General features: G+C 34.2%; 1 long non-coding RNA gene across 1 annotated transcript; it reads right to left on the bottom strand.

Annotated features, from left to right (window-relative positions):
* Positions 1–10,733: 10,733 nt before the first annotated feature.
* On the bottom strand, positions 10,734–11,671 carry LOC141350815 (uncharacterized). Its single transcript, XR_012358960.1, has 2 exons — positions 11,399–11,671; positions 10,734–10,915 (listed from the first exon to the last, which is right to left on the bottom strand). It is a non-coding gene; the product is annotated as an uncharacterized lncRNA (long non-coding RNA).
* Between the last annotated feature and the right edge of the window lie 2,092 nt (positions 11,672–13,763).

Raw genomic sequence — 13,763 nt, 5'->3', positions numbered from 1 at the left:
ATGACTTAGTTTCCTACTATAACGAAAGACTACATAATGTGTTTGATAAGCTTGCACCTCTAAAAACCCGGACCGTATATTTCTCTCACTCTGCACCTTGGTTTACTCCTGAACTGAGACAACTAAAAACTAAAGGACGTCGCCTGGAACGTCTATGCATTAAAACTGGTCTCACTGTCCACAAGGAGATGTATACAGATCACATGCTATCCTACAAGAATGCTCTCCTGACAGCTAAATCTCATTATTATTCTGTTATGATTAGATCAGATGAAGGGAACACTAGATCCCTGTTTACAACAGTAAATAATATTCTACGGCCTCCTGATAGCCTTCCTTCCCACCTATACTCTAATGACTTATGTAATAAATTTATGACTTTTTTTATAAACAAAATTGACAATATCCATCAACAATTAGCTCCTCAAAGCAGCCTGGTATGTGATCTCCCGCTTTTGCTAAATCACGATTCTGCTCTCTCTCTACTTTGTAGCTTTAAACCCCCGACTGTTGAAGAAATATCACGTTTGATCCGACAATCTAAGTCTTCCACTTGTCAGTTAGACCCATTCCCTACTCACTTAGTTAAAGCTTGCCTATCCACTCTATCTGGTATAGTAACTGATATTATTCATTCTTCTTTGACTTCTGGGGTTGTTCCTTCATCTTTTAAAGTTGCTGTTATAACTCCAAGACTTAAGAAACTGGGCGCTGATCCTAATAATTTTTCAAATTTTCGCCCAATCTCCAATCTACCTTTCGTCTCAAAAGTCTTGGAAAAGGTTGTTGCATCCCAGGTACACGCCCACCTCTCAAAGAATAGTCTGTTCGAAAAATTCCAGTCTGGTTTTCGACCATTGCATAGTACAGAAACCGCCATGGTAAAAGTTGTTAATGATTTACTGATAGCAGCTGATTCTGGACTCTTAACACTACTCATCTTGCTCGATCTAAGTGCAGCCTTTGATACAATTTCCCATCATGTTCTCTTAGATAGATTACTCTCTATAGGTATCACTGGCATTCCTCTTACCTGGTTCAGATCCTATCTCACCGGACGCACTCAATTTGTTCAGCTCAAAAACTTCAGGTCATACTCGTCATCTGTCACTGCTGGTGTCCCTCAAGGTTCTGTTCTGGGCCCTCTCTTATTTATCATTTACTTACTACCACTTGGTAACATCCTGCGGAAATATGGCATTAGTTTTCATTGCTATGCGGACGACACCCAGCTCTACCTATCATCCAAACCAAATTCTACTCTTCTGTCAACTTCTCTCTCAGATTGTCTAGAAGAGATTAAATCCTGGTTTTCACACAATTTTCTCAAATTAAATACTGATAAAACAGAGGTTCTTCTAGTTGGCACAAAATCCAATCTGTCAAAATCTAATAGCTTTACAATTTCTATTGATAACTCTACAATATCTCCATCTTCTCAGGTTAAGAGTCTGGGTGTTGTCCTCGATAGCACTTTGTCTTTTGAAAAACATGTAAACAACATTACTCGCTCTGCATACTTTCACCTACGGAACATCAGCCGGCTTCGTCCATTTCTCAGCCCCAATTCATCAGCCATTCTTGTTCACGCTTTAGTCACTTCACGCATTAATTCTCTTCTATTTGGCTTACCACACAAACTCCTTCACAAACTTCAACTGGTCCAGAACTCAGCTGCCCGTATAATCACTAGAACCTCTTCCATTGAGCATATATCTCCCGTTCTCTACCACTTACATTGGCTTCCAGTTAAATATCGTGTAGAATATAAGATTCTGCTTCTCACTTTCAAAGCTCTTCATAATCTAGCACCCTTATATCTTTCTGAACTGCTTCACATCTACACCCCAAAGCGTACACTTCGATCTTCCTCTTCTGTCTCCCTTGTAGTACCACCGGTTCGGTTAGTCACTATTGGGTCCAGGGCGTTCAGCTTTGCTGCGCCTCATCTCTGGAACTCTCTCCCTAAATCCTTACAAGAAAGTGAATGTCTGGTTACTTTTAAATCACGTCTTAAAACGTACCTATTTAAATTAGCTTTTTCTGATCAGTTTTAAACACTGTATGTTTTTACTGTTGATGTTTTGTTGTATTGTTTTGAGTTGTTTTATGATTGTCATTTTACTGTACGGTGTCCTTGAGTGCTCTGAAAGGCGCCTTTAAATAAAATGTATTATTATTATTATTATTATTATTATTAAAAAAATTCCAACTGTATACTGTTTTTTATTCATTGCTTGTGTAATATTTTCAACTAAATTAATAACTGCCATTGTTGTGGACCTATTTTCTCTAAAACCAAATTGTTGTTTCGTTAAAATGTTATTTAATTCTATATAGTTATCCATCCTTTTAACAAATAACTTTTCTAATATTTTAGAGAATTGAGAAAGCAAAGAAATGGGTCTATAATTAGAAAACAAATGCTTATCACCTTCTTTATATAATGGGAGAACTTTAGCTATTTTCATTTCATTTGGAAAGATACCAGTTTTGAAAGACTGGTTGCAAATAAAGGCAAAAGGCTGAACAATATTATACATAATTTCTTTAACTATACACATATCCAACCCATTTTTATCTTCCGATTTTTTTGCTTTGCAATTTCTCACCATTTTTAATATTTCGTTTTCATTTGTTGGGCTTAAAAAAATGAGTTTGAACTGTGAATACAATCAATATCTATGGATTTATTTTGTGAATGCACTATTTTATTTGCTAGATTATAACCAATTTTAACAAAATAATCATTAAACTCATTTACAATTTCATTTATATTATTTATAATTCCATCATCTTTAGTAAAATAATTTGGATATTCACCCTTATGTTTTCTTTTATGTATTACACTATTTAGCACTTTCCATGTTCCTTGTATATTCTGTTTATGTTCTATCAATAATTTTGTATAATATTCTTTTTTACTGTTTCTAATTATATTTACCAATTTATTCTTATATTCTTTATATTTATTTTCAGCATCTGTCGTTCTAGATTTCAAAAATTTTCTGTACAATATATTTTTCTTCTTACATGCTCTTATAATACCTTTAGTAAACCAAGGTTTCTGTGTTTTATAATTAACTTTAATTACCTGTAGTGGGCAGCACTTATCGTAAATTTTTAATATTTTTCCCAGAAAAATATCATAAGCCTCATTTGGGTTTTCATAGCCATAGACCTCATCCCAATTTTCTCTGCCCAGTTCCTCTTTAAATACTTCTATTGCTTCTGGTGTTCTGTGTCTTACAATTCTGGACTCATATGTTGAACTGAAATTGACTTTAAATACATTTTGGAAAACTGCAAACACAGGTAGATGGTCACTAATATCTGTTATTAAAAGTCCTGTGTCTAACTGATTCATTTCATTAGTAAAAATATTATCTATCAATGTTGCTGATGTTGTGGTTATCCTACTTGGTTTTACTATTACTGGAAATAATGTAATATTATAGGTGTTAATAAAATCTGTGGTCCCTTTATGTTCTCCTGTATTAAGCAGGTTAACATTAAAGTCCCCACAAACAATATAGGTCCTGTTTCCACTTTGACTTTGATACAAGTCTGCTATAAATTCATTGAAAATTTCAAGTGGTGAACCAGGAGTCCTATACATACAACTAACAATTACATTTTTTCGTTTTTCTATTTTAACTTTAACAGTCACACATTCCAAGACATTATCAACAGTTATCGACATATTATTTACTAAATTAGATTGTAAATTAGAATCCACATAAACAGCAACTCCACCCCCTTTTTTATCTTCCCTATTCATTACAAACAATTCATATCCATCTAGCGCTACATCTGATACCTTATCCTTATCCAACCATGTTTCAGAAACAGCCACTATACTGAACTTTGGAAAATTGTTTAATTAGTCTTTAATTTTAGAATTTTTTTTCCATAAACTTCTACTATTAAAATGTATTACAGATAATGATTGTTTCATATTAACTTTACTATTAAATTGTTCATCTGTATAGTACTGACAATTTAGTTCATTATAGAGATGGCTTTCTGGGTCAATTTCTCTTTCAATATCATACTTATTGGGTCTAATGAATTTAAAATTATTGAAATTATGCAAATCAAAAAAATTGTTAGTTGTGTCAGATAAATCTATGTCATCATCTTCATAATTACCTAAATTAGAAATTAGTTCTATATCATGTTCAGGATCTATACAACTCATTACTAATATTCAAATTAATCGTTCCCCACCCCCACAAATGAAATAATAAGCAGAGAAAAAGAAAACAAATAAATAAAATATCTACAAGCAAAAAATATAAATAAAAAACAAAATAAATAAATAAATAAGCATTAGTGATAATTTTATATCCATGTTTACAGGTATTTCTTTTAAAACAAAAAACCTTATTACAGTAAATCAACATAAACTTAATTAAAGTAATTTTAATATAACGAAATTCATTTAATAACAATGTCCCCATAATATTCATTTGAACTTATCCAGATCGGTGATTTCCCTTACCATGATCACTCTTGCTTCTTCTGGCGTTCCGTTTAATCGAATCATCACACGACCATTTCTAATCCACGTTGCTTGTATCTTATTTTGCTTCCGTAAACTCCGTGCTTGTCTCGCAATGTCAGCGTTCTTTTTGGTAAGATGTTCATTGATGTACACCCCAGTCCCTTTAAGCTTCCGAGCCTGGCGCAGTAATTCAACTTTGTTTCTTCTGCTCACAAAACGAACTACTATTGCTGGTTTAGCAATGCGGTTCTTTCTAGGAAGTACGTGACAAGCTGATATGTCCTCCGTTTTAACACTGATGCACTTGCTTGCAAGGTATGTTATAACCTGCCGCTCAAGTGTTTGTAGCTCTTCCGCCGGTGCGTTCTCACCCTCATTCATTTCACCCATGCTAGCGGCAGTAGCTCGCGCATAAGTTTGATATTTCGTTTCCAGTCCATTTATTATTACTTCCTCCGACCGCATGTATTGTTCTAAGTCATCGACTCTTCTCTCCAATGCGCCGATAACCTTATCCTTTTCTTTCAGGATTTCCTTCAGCTCCTTGACTTCAATCAACAGGCTTACTATTTGAGCTTAATTCAGTTAAACTCAACTGAATATATTTTACTTACCTTTGCACGAATGTAAAGGCAAGATCTCCCCAAAACATTGCTTGAGTAAATCTGATTGGGACTCAATGTTTCCAACTGCAAAGGGATGACCAGTCTTTGACCATTTACTCGACACATGTCAAAATCTTCAGGAAGATCCGGAATATTTTCTCTTAGTGCTTCTCTGAATTGTTCCTCATCCATATCTCGTCGCACAACAACACGAAAGGGTCGAGTGGCATCTAAAAGGAAAATATTTCACAGCTGTAATGTCAAAACGGTAAACACAATCATAGAAAAGTATTTATGTATGTGAACTCACCCCTGTGTGATCTATAATGGGAAGCTGATGAATCCTTCAGCACAGACACTTTAAAAGTGATGGGTTTTTGTGACCGTACTCTGTTGCACCTTCGCTGGCGGATCGGCCCACCACCACTCGAATTGCGAAACATCTCAAACCTTTAAATAACATACGAGTCATGATTGTGTTTACTAGACACATTTGTACCAAAAACCCTAAACAGGTGGAGAGTGCATTAATTAATATGTCTGTTTGTTTCACTATTATCCACTAGGTGGGGCCAAAACAGTTCAAACCATAGGTTCAAACTAATATGTTTTGATCACAGCTCTTAATCTGATCTCTAAAAAAAGTCCTTACAAAAAGGCAATTATCTCAAAATTTGGTGTTTAATAAAAAGAGAACAAATGAAGATAGGATGAAAGTTTTGAAAGTAAAGGGTCTCTGTTTTCATTTGATGTATTTTAGGTTTATTTAAAGAATAACATTTTCTGAAAAGGTATTAATTTTTTGGTGAAAATCATAAAAAAATTCTAGCGCTGGCTGGCAACTTAAAAAAAAAAACTTTGTCCGGGAAAGAGTTAACCATTAAACGGGAGATTGCATCCTCCGGAGTCATTATAACAATTATAAAGGCTATTAAGTTACCTTACTCATAAATTGTTATAATATGCTTATGAATTGCGATTTGCGCATGTAATACTCAGTTAACTGAAATAAACCAGATTTGATGAAGACGTTTGGTTTGCAGTCTGCATAGCGACCTCTGGAGGATGCCGCTTTCGTTTTGAGAAACGGACCACGTGTGCAATATAAATCATTAAATTGTGAAAATTTTAATAAAATTTTCTGGAAGGTATTCATTTTTTGGTGAAAATCATGAAAAATTCTGCCGCTTGCCTGGGTGGCAACTTAAAAAAAACGTCGTCAGGGAAAGAGTTAACCAAGGCCTTTCTTAGATTGCAACCTTCGGAGTCCTTTTAACAATTATAAAGGCTATTATTTCTTAGTTAACTTACTTATAAATTGTTATAATATGCTTATGAATTGCGATTTGCCCATGTAATACTCAGTTAACTGAAATAAACCAGATTTGATGATGACGTTTGGTTTGCATGCATGCAATATGAATCATTAAATTGTGAAAATTTTAATACAGAGGGTTTATTGTTATTAAATAACTGGCAAAAATACTATATTTAGATTTTTCCAAGATATTTCAAAACATCCAAACCTAAATAGGCACATACCTATCCAGTAGACTCTGTTCCTCCTCTGGGGGGTCTTCATTAAGGAGTCGATTAAACTGGGCGTTCATTCTGTCTCTAATATCACTAATTGTTCTCCTGAATCGGTTTCCACCATTCGCCATATTTTCCTTCAATATAACACCTAAACTGATTCTCGCTGCCACTGTGCCTTGATTAACATACCTAAATTGTGCGGGATACAGTATCAAGTGCCCGCCCCCTTAAAGGGACATTTTGGGGTTTATAAAAAAAATCATTATAACTCAAATATTTTTTTTTAATAAACTTGACAATCTAGGTTATGTCACTGAAAGCTCTAAGAAATTTGTATTCAACATGTTTTCTTAATTACACATTTTGTTACAGGATTGTTGTAGTGAGAGTCCTTGTGTTAGATTTTACTTGCTCACAGGTAGGCCCACAAAAAAAATAATGTTCCATTCTAAAACTAGAACTATGTAAGCTTCAATAAGGAACTTTTCATATTCAAACACATTTTTGTGAAAGGAATGATGTAATAAAATCAACTTTGGTAAATAGCAGGTAGCCTATAGATAGATCATATACTGAAAACCCCAATAAGTTGGGAAAACTCAAAACATTTTTGGTAATCAGTTACATCAGTTATGATTTTCCCAATTTTAAGTATGCAGAACTATCAAGTTTTGAGTTTGTTGTACTGGTATATAATAATTGCACCTAACTGAATGTATTAAGTAATCTTAAAACAAATATTTTATGTTAACTGTTATCAAAAGATATAAGAAAATAAACATTTACATTTTTAGAGTTTTACAAATGAAAGGATTTATGTACTATATCAAGTAAAATCTAAACTTATAAATTCTATTCAAAATGTATTATCATTTCAAACAACACACAACACATGTAATACAATTTTAGACATTTATTTTGAACAAAAAATACCCAATAGTCAGCCTCATGTTTACAGTATATTAAAACATAATACAGTTTATGTAAACATCTCTTCATTAAAATCACAAATTTGATACAACCTAAAAACAATCAAGTCTGTTAGATTCTACATAAGTACATTAACGCTTTTAAAGAGTGCAAAGTAACAAACCGACTCTACATCAGTACAGCAACCCTTTAAACGGCAAAATATCAAGAAACTTTTTTTACAATGGTAAATACATTGTGGAATTAACAAGGAATGCCTAGAAGCCAATAAGAACAAAAAATTGTTTTAAAACAGAAATTAGTGTCTTCTGAGTTCACACTGATTTAACAAACAAAATCAAAATAACATAAGTGAAGTAACCTTTAAAAGACTGCAAGTTTTAAGATCTCCAATGAGTTATGTACTGTTGAATGAACAAGGAATGTCTAAAAAACAGCAATGTACAGCAAAGCACAAATACTTTTTGAGATGCTTGAAGTTTCAATTACTTTAACAGCTGCATGACAAAAATGTCAGGTTCGCAAAAAATTTAAAGCAGTCTCTATAACAAATTATTAGGCAGAGTAACATTGTTAATGTGAGCTACTGCAGTGAGAATTACACTTTACATCAACTCACTCTTTAATGTTTGGAGGCCATGCCAACCAAAACTTTTTTTACAGTCAAAATTGTACATTAATCCAAACATGAAAGGCCTCTGGAAGTTGGTTTTGGGTGGTGACCAACTCCTTCTGAAGTAAAACTTACACATTCGCTTAGTCGTAAGTTACGACTTGTAACGCATCGGAGCAGTAGTGTTGTCAACTTGTCACGGACAGCAGTAAGTTGTCACGACACGGAAGGGTTGTAAGGACAGGACGCAAACGCAAGGTTAAAAATAAATAACATTTAATAATAAAAACACGAGGGCAGACATGGTGAAGGCAGGAACACAGGAACATTAACACAGGAACAGACAGGGTATCAATGACAATGATCCAGCAGTGAGCAAACAGAAGACAGAGGTATATATACACACACAGACTAAATGACAAACAGGTGTGATGAGGCAGGTAATTAATCAATGAATGTCCAGGTGATAACAATCGGAACAGAACAAAAAAAAATGACACGGATTAACCGTGACATAAGCAGTGTTAATTTCGTTAACGAAGACGATGACGAAAAATATTCGTCAACGAACCTTTTTCACGGACGAAAACTAAATAAAAACTAAATAAAATCATATTTGATGACGAAGGCTGTAACGAAATATAACTGACACTTTAGACAACGAATAAAAATAAGACGAAAATGTTAGGGAGAGACGAATGGCGAAGAGATCCAATCAGAGCTTCTCATTTTGTGGGGCATTTGGGAAGAAATCCAATCAGAGCGAATCTTTGAGGGTAGGTTGATCTACGCAGGCAGCAGAGGCATTTCAAAAACCCGCGGCAAAGTTCGTTTTCACAACAGGTTGTTTACATTATATTTAGTTGTACAGTCCTCGTTTCCCAGCTTTGGATGATTACAGTTGACTTTGCTCGTTAGCAACACGCTAATGTTTTGCGGTGCACCCGGTCCGAAGACATGTCTCATTACCAACACAAATGTCAGAGCTAGCGTCTAATCTGGCAGACATCCAAAGTATCCAGGAAGATCCGGGAGTCTCCCTCATATTGATAGCGGCTCACTGATGCCCGCAAATTAGTTAAAATCTCACGGAATCTAGAGCGAGCAAGAAAGAGTAGCACGCGCACGGCAGAGAGGGAGGGGGAGACCTTGCGTGTGTGTGATAGTGTGCCTCATTAAGCGCATGTAAGACAGAGAGCATCCTGATTGGCCTGCTCCGGTAAATCAACCAATCAATTGTCAGTGTGGGCGGGCTTTTATCTCTTCTCCCGAAGGTGAGTTCAACAAGTTTAATATCATGTGCATATTTTTCAGGCTGGCTATTAGTTGCCAAGGCTACATGAAAACAACAAACTCTTTAGACCTGCTTAAAGTTGCAATAGAATATAAATAAAACAGTTTATATAAATATTATAAGCAGCTTATATAAATAGTAAAAGTGATCTACATATTGTAATATAATTAACAAATAATTGGGTAACACTTTACAATAAGGTTCATAGCTAACATTAGTTTACTACATTAGTTAACATATAATAATGAACTGCATTTATAAAGCATTTTTTATCTTTGTTAATGTTAATTTAAACATTTACTAATACATTATTCAAATCTTGTTAACATTAGTTAATGCACTGTGAACTAACACGAACAAACCATGAACAGCTGTATTTTTATTAACTAACGTTAACAAAGATTAGCAAATACAGTAACAAATGTACTGCTCATGGTTAGTTCATGAGACCTAGTAAAGTGTTACCAATAATTGCGTAGGCCTCTAGAAATTAATATTATGCTTTTATATCTTGAAATGTCATATCCTTGTCCTCCTTTATTTTTATTTTATTTTTTTGGGGGGAGGGGTGGCTTCGGGATACCTCCCTGAAATGACTTTTTGCAGGTTGGGATGTCTGAATCTGGTCACACTTCAAATATGACAAGACGACAGCCTGTAAAGACGAGCATACACGCTAAGGTTATTTTATCAGATAAACCACTGTGTTTTCGCTAAACTTGGTATAACATAGAAACGAAAGGAATACACATCTGAACTGTATTGATTGTATTGGATTGTCTGAATTATTACTGAGTATAAATATTCAGTGTCCTCAAATTGAATGAAATGTGTAACGTTACTATTATAGTAGATTTTGTGGTTTTACATGACTACACTGTAAAAAATAAATTGTTGGCTCAATTAATTATTTTTTAGTAACTAGTTCCACAGAAATTTTACGTTCACTCAATTTCTGACTCCAAAGTGTTACCTGGATTGATGTTTTTTAGTTGGCCCAAACTTGACTCAAATATAAAAAAGTATGTTTGCTCAACTAGCTTTATAGTTCATTCAACTAAAATGTTTTAATCAGTTGAATCTTTAAAAACTTACAGCAAAGACTCTGTCAATTAAAATTTAAGTATTTACTCAATGTTGTATGTGTTATTTCAATTAATATTTATTATTTGGGAATTTTTAAGAAACTTTTTTAAATTATTTATCAAATAATTTATGCTGGTGTTGTTAACAAATAATTAACTTCAGTCACATAAAAACAAAAGCTTTATTCACTTATCATACAGACTGAACATACAGAATTAAGTCTTCTCTAAATAGAGGGCATAAAACAGTCCAAAAGGCACTCCAAAGTCCGTCAGAACATCTGCAGGGCCATTTAGGAGACTTTCTTCGGCCCTCTGGTCTGCCTCTTCCACATCATCACCGCTCTGGTTTAATAAACAGAGGAATATAAACACACACACATACATAAATAACATGTTTAATATAATAAAGCTTGACGGTGAAATATTTTATACCCTAAAATTGCCAAATTTCCCTCAGACATCACACGTAATTGAATTAAACACTATTGGGCGGTTTTCTCGGACAGGACTTATCACTGACTAAAATACTGACATCTCTTAACATATGAGTGCTATTGTTTTGTCTCAAAATGCACGCCAGTATTGTATTTTATAAGGTTTGTTTGTAAAAATGTCCCAATTATAATTAAGACGGAGTCCTAAACCCTGTCCGGTATTATCTTAACTAAAATAGCTCCACTCGGACACATAACATAACACACACTTTAACTCGGACACATAACATAACACACCTTTATATAACTTATATGTTTACAAAAACGTCGAGTATTTGCGTCTTTGCCAATTAATATAGTCTAAAATTAACATTTATTTACAAACACTTACCTGACGTGACCTTGAGGAAACGGCTGATGACTTGTGTCGTTGTGGGAAACAGTGAGTGATTCCAGCTGTTACATGCGGAATGATCTCAGATGAAATGACCTGTGATTCAGATCCTTCCGAGTTAAGTTAAGACATTTTAAATTAAAAACTCACGCACATACTGTACATACACACGCGCGCGCGAGCGGGTCGCGCGCAGGTGCGCGCGCACACGGGTACACACACGGGTATATTTAGAAGTTTTATTTAAGATTGTTATGATATTGGGACTATTTCTCCACCCGCTCCTTCAGCTCTGTAGTTCAAATTCGCATGCAGACCGGTTATAACAAATGTAAAAGATATGAAACATCACTCAACAGCGATATCAATTAAGTGCAATCCTAAAATATGATTTAAAACATAACCCTTTCATTGTTAAGTATGAGAAATTAAAATGAATTCAATCACGTTTAAACGCCACAGAGATACCAGAGCCAGCAGTCGATTTCTGATGCGCTTGCCGAGGCGAGGCTGCGCTGGGCGGGGTGTGAGCGCTTAAGTGTCTGTGATTTTCTGGAGCTCATGTGGAGCTCATCTACGTCCGAAAGTGTCCGAGCACATTTTTAAATAGACGCTATCTTTATTAACCAACCGCATATTTAAACTTTAAGCACTTACATTCACGCCTGAACAACTCTTAAAATTACATTTTGTGACCAAATAGCAGTAATATTATGAGCATTTTTTTGTCAGGAAACATAGCTGTCATAAGTCCACATATTTACCTGATTTGTCTTAATTAGTTCAGTCAACACTAGCCATTCTGAATGTTGACTAAATTTGAAAATAACCATTCATTTAATATTTTAAACACAGATTTATCTAGACTTAAAATAATATGTCTTCTCAACTAGCTCAAACAAAAAACTTGGTTTAACTTATATATTTTTGCCCGTCCAACATTTCATTAGTTGGATTTTTTACAGTGTAGACAAAGTGCGTGCGTAAGTGCGTGTGTGTGTCTCTGTCTGTGTGTCTGCGTGCGTGTGTGTCTGTGTGTGCATGTCATTTAGGGACAATGCATATCTTTTTCAGGGACCATGTATATTTTTAGGTAGAGCGGGCCTGATGCTTATTTTATGTGATATTATCTTTTGTGAAAAGCCATGGTCAGTGTTTTTGACATTAAGAATAAAATAAAATACGTGTTTTCTATAACAACCATTAAATCTGTGTCTGTATTGCATATTCAAACCTTAATACCATTCCATAACAGACTAAAAAACTTTAGACTAGACTAAGACTAAAACTCTTATGATATTTCGTTGACTAAAACTAGACTAAGACTAAAAGATTTCAGATGACTAAAATAAGACTAAAACTAAATGGTGTGTTATTCAAAAGACTAAGACTAAGACTAAATCAGAAATTGCTGCTAAAATTAACACTGGTTGGAGTCTTCATCGATCTTAAAAAAGCTTTTGACACAATCAATCATAACATATTAATCAATAAATTGGAGCGGTATGGGATCAGGGGTATAGTATTGCACTGGGTGAAAAGTTACTTAAGTGATAGGAAACAATTTGTGAAGTTAGGGGAATATTCATCGTCCTGTTTAGACATTACTTGTGGTGTCCCCCAGGGGTCAGTTCTGGGTCCAAAATTGTTCTTATTATACATAAATGATATATGCAAAGTTACAAAGAAAGTAAAACTAGTTCTTTTTGCTGATGATACAAATATTTTTTGTTCTGGGGGGGATTTACAGGGGCTAATGGAAACTATTACTTCTGCAATGTGTAAATTAAAAAGATGGTTTGATAAAAATAAATTATCATTAAACATTAATAAAACAAACTTCATGTTATTTGGTAACTTTAAAAAGAGTATACAAGTCCGGATACAGGTAGATGGGGTGGATATAGAACAGGTAAGTAAAGATAAGTTTCTTGGGGTAATAATATATGACAAATTATGTAGGAAATCTCATATAAAACATAAACTTTCAAGAAGTATTTCAATACTAAACAAAGTGAAACATGTTCTGAACTACAAATCACTCCACCTTCTTTACTGTGCACTGATATTACCTTACTTAAATTACTGTGCGGTGGTTTGGGGTAATACTTACCGATGTAGACTCTTATCTGTAATTATTTTGCAAAAGAGAGCCTTAAGGATCATTCATGGTGTCGGTTATAGAGATCACACAAATTTATTATTTTTAAAATCAAAGACATTGAAATTTACTGATCTGGTTTATATTCAAACAGCACAAATAATGTATAAGGCAAAAAATAACCTACTCCCTGACAATATTCAACAACTTTTTTTTAAAAGTGAAGGGAGATATAATATAAGAGGTGAGTTCAATTTTAAA

The sequence above is a fragment of the Misgurnus anguillicaudatus genome, chromosome 19 (genome assembly GCF_027580225.2).
Source record: "Misgurnus anguillicaudatus chromosome 19, ASM2758022v2, whole genome shotgun sequence".
NCBI lineage: Eukaryota > Metazoa > Chordata > Actinopteri > Cypriniformes > Cobitidae > Misgurnus > Misgurnus anguillicaudatus.
The sequence above is the reverse complement of the archived record's forward strand: the minus strand, read 5'-3'. Positions and strand labels throughout refer to the sequence as shown.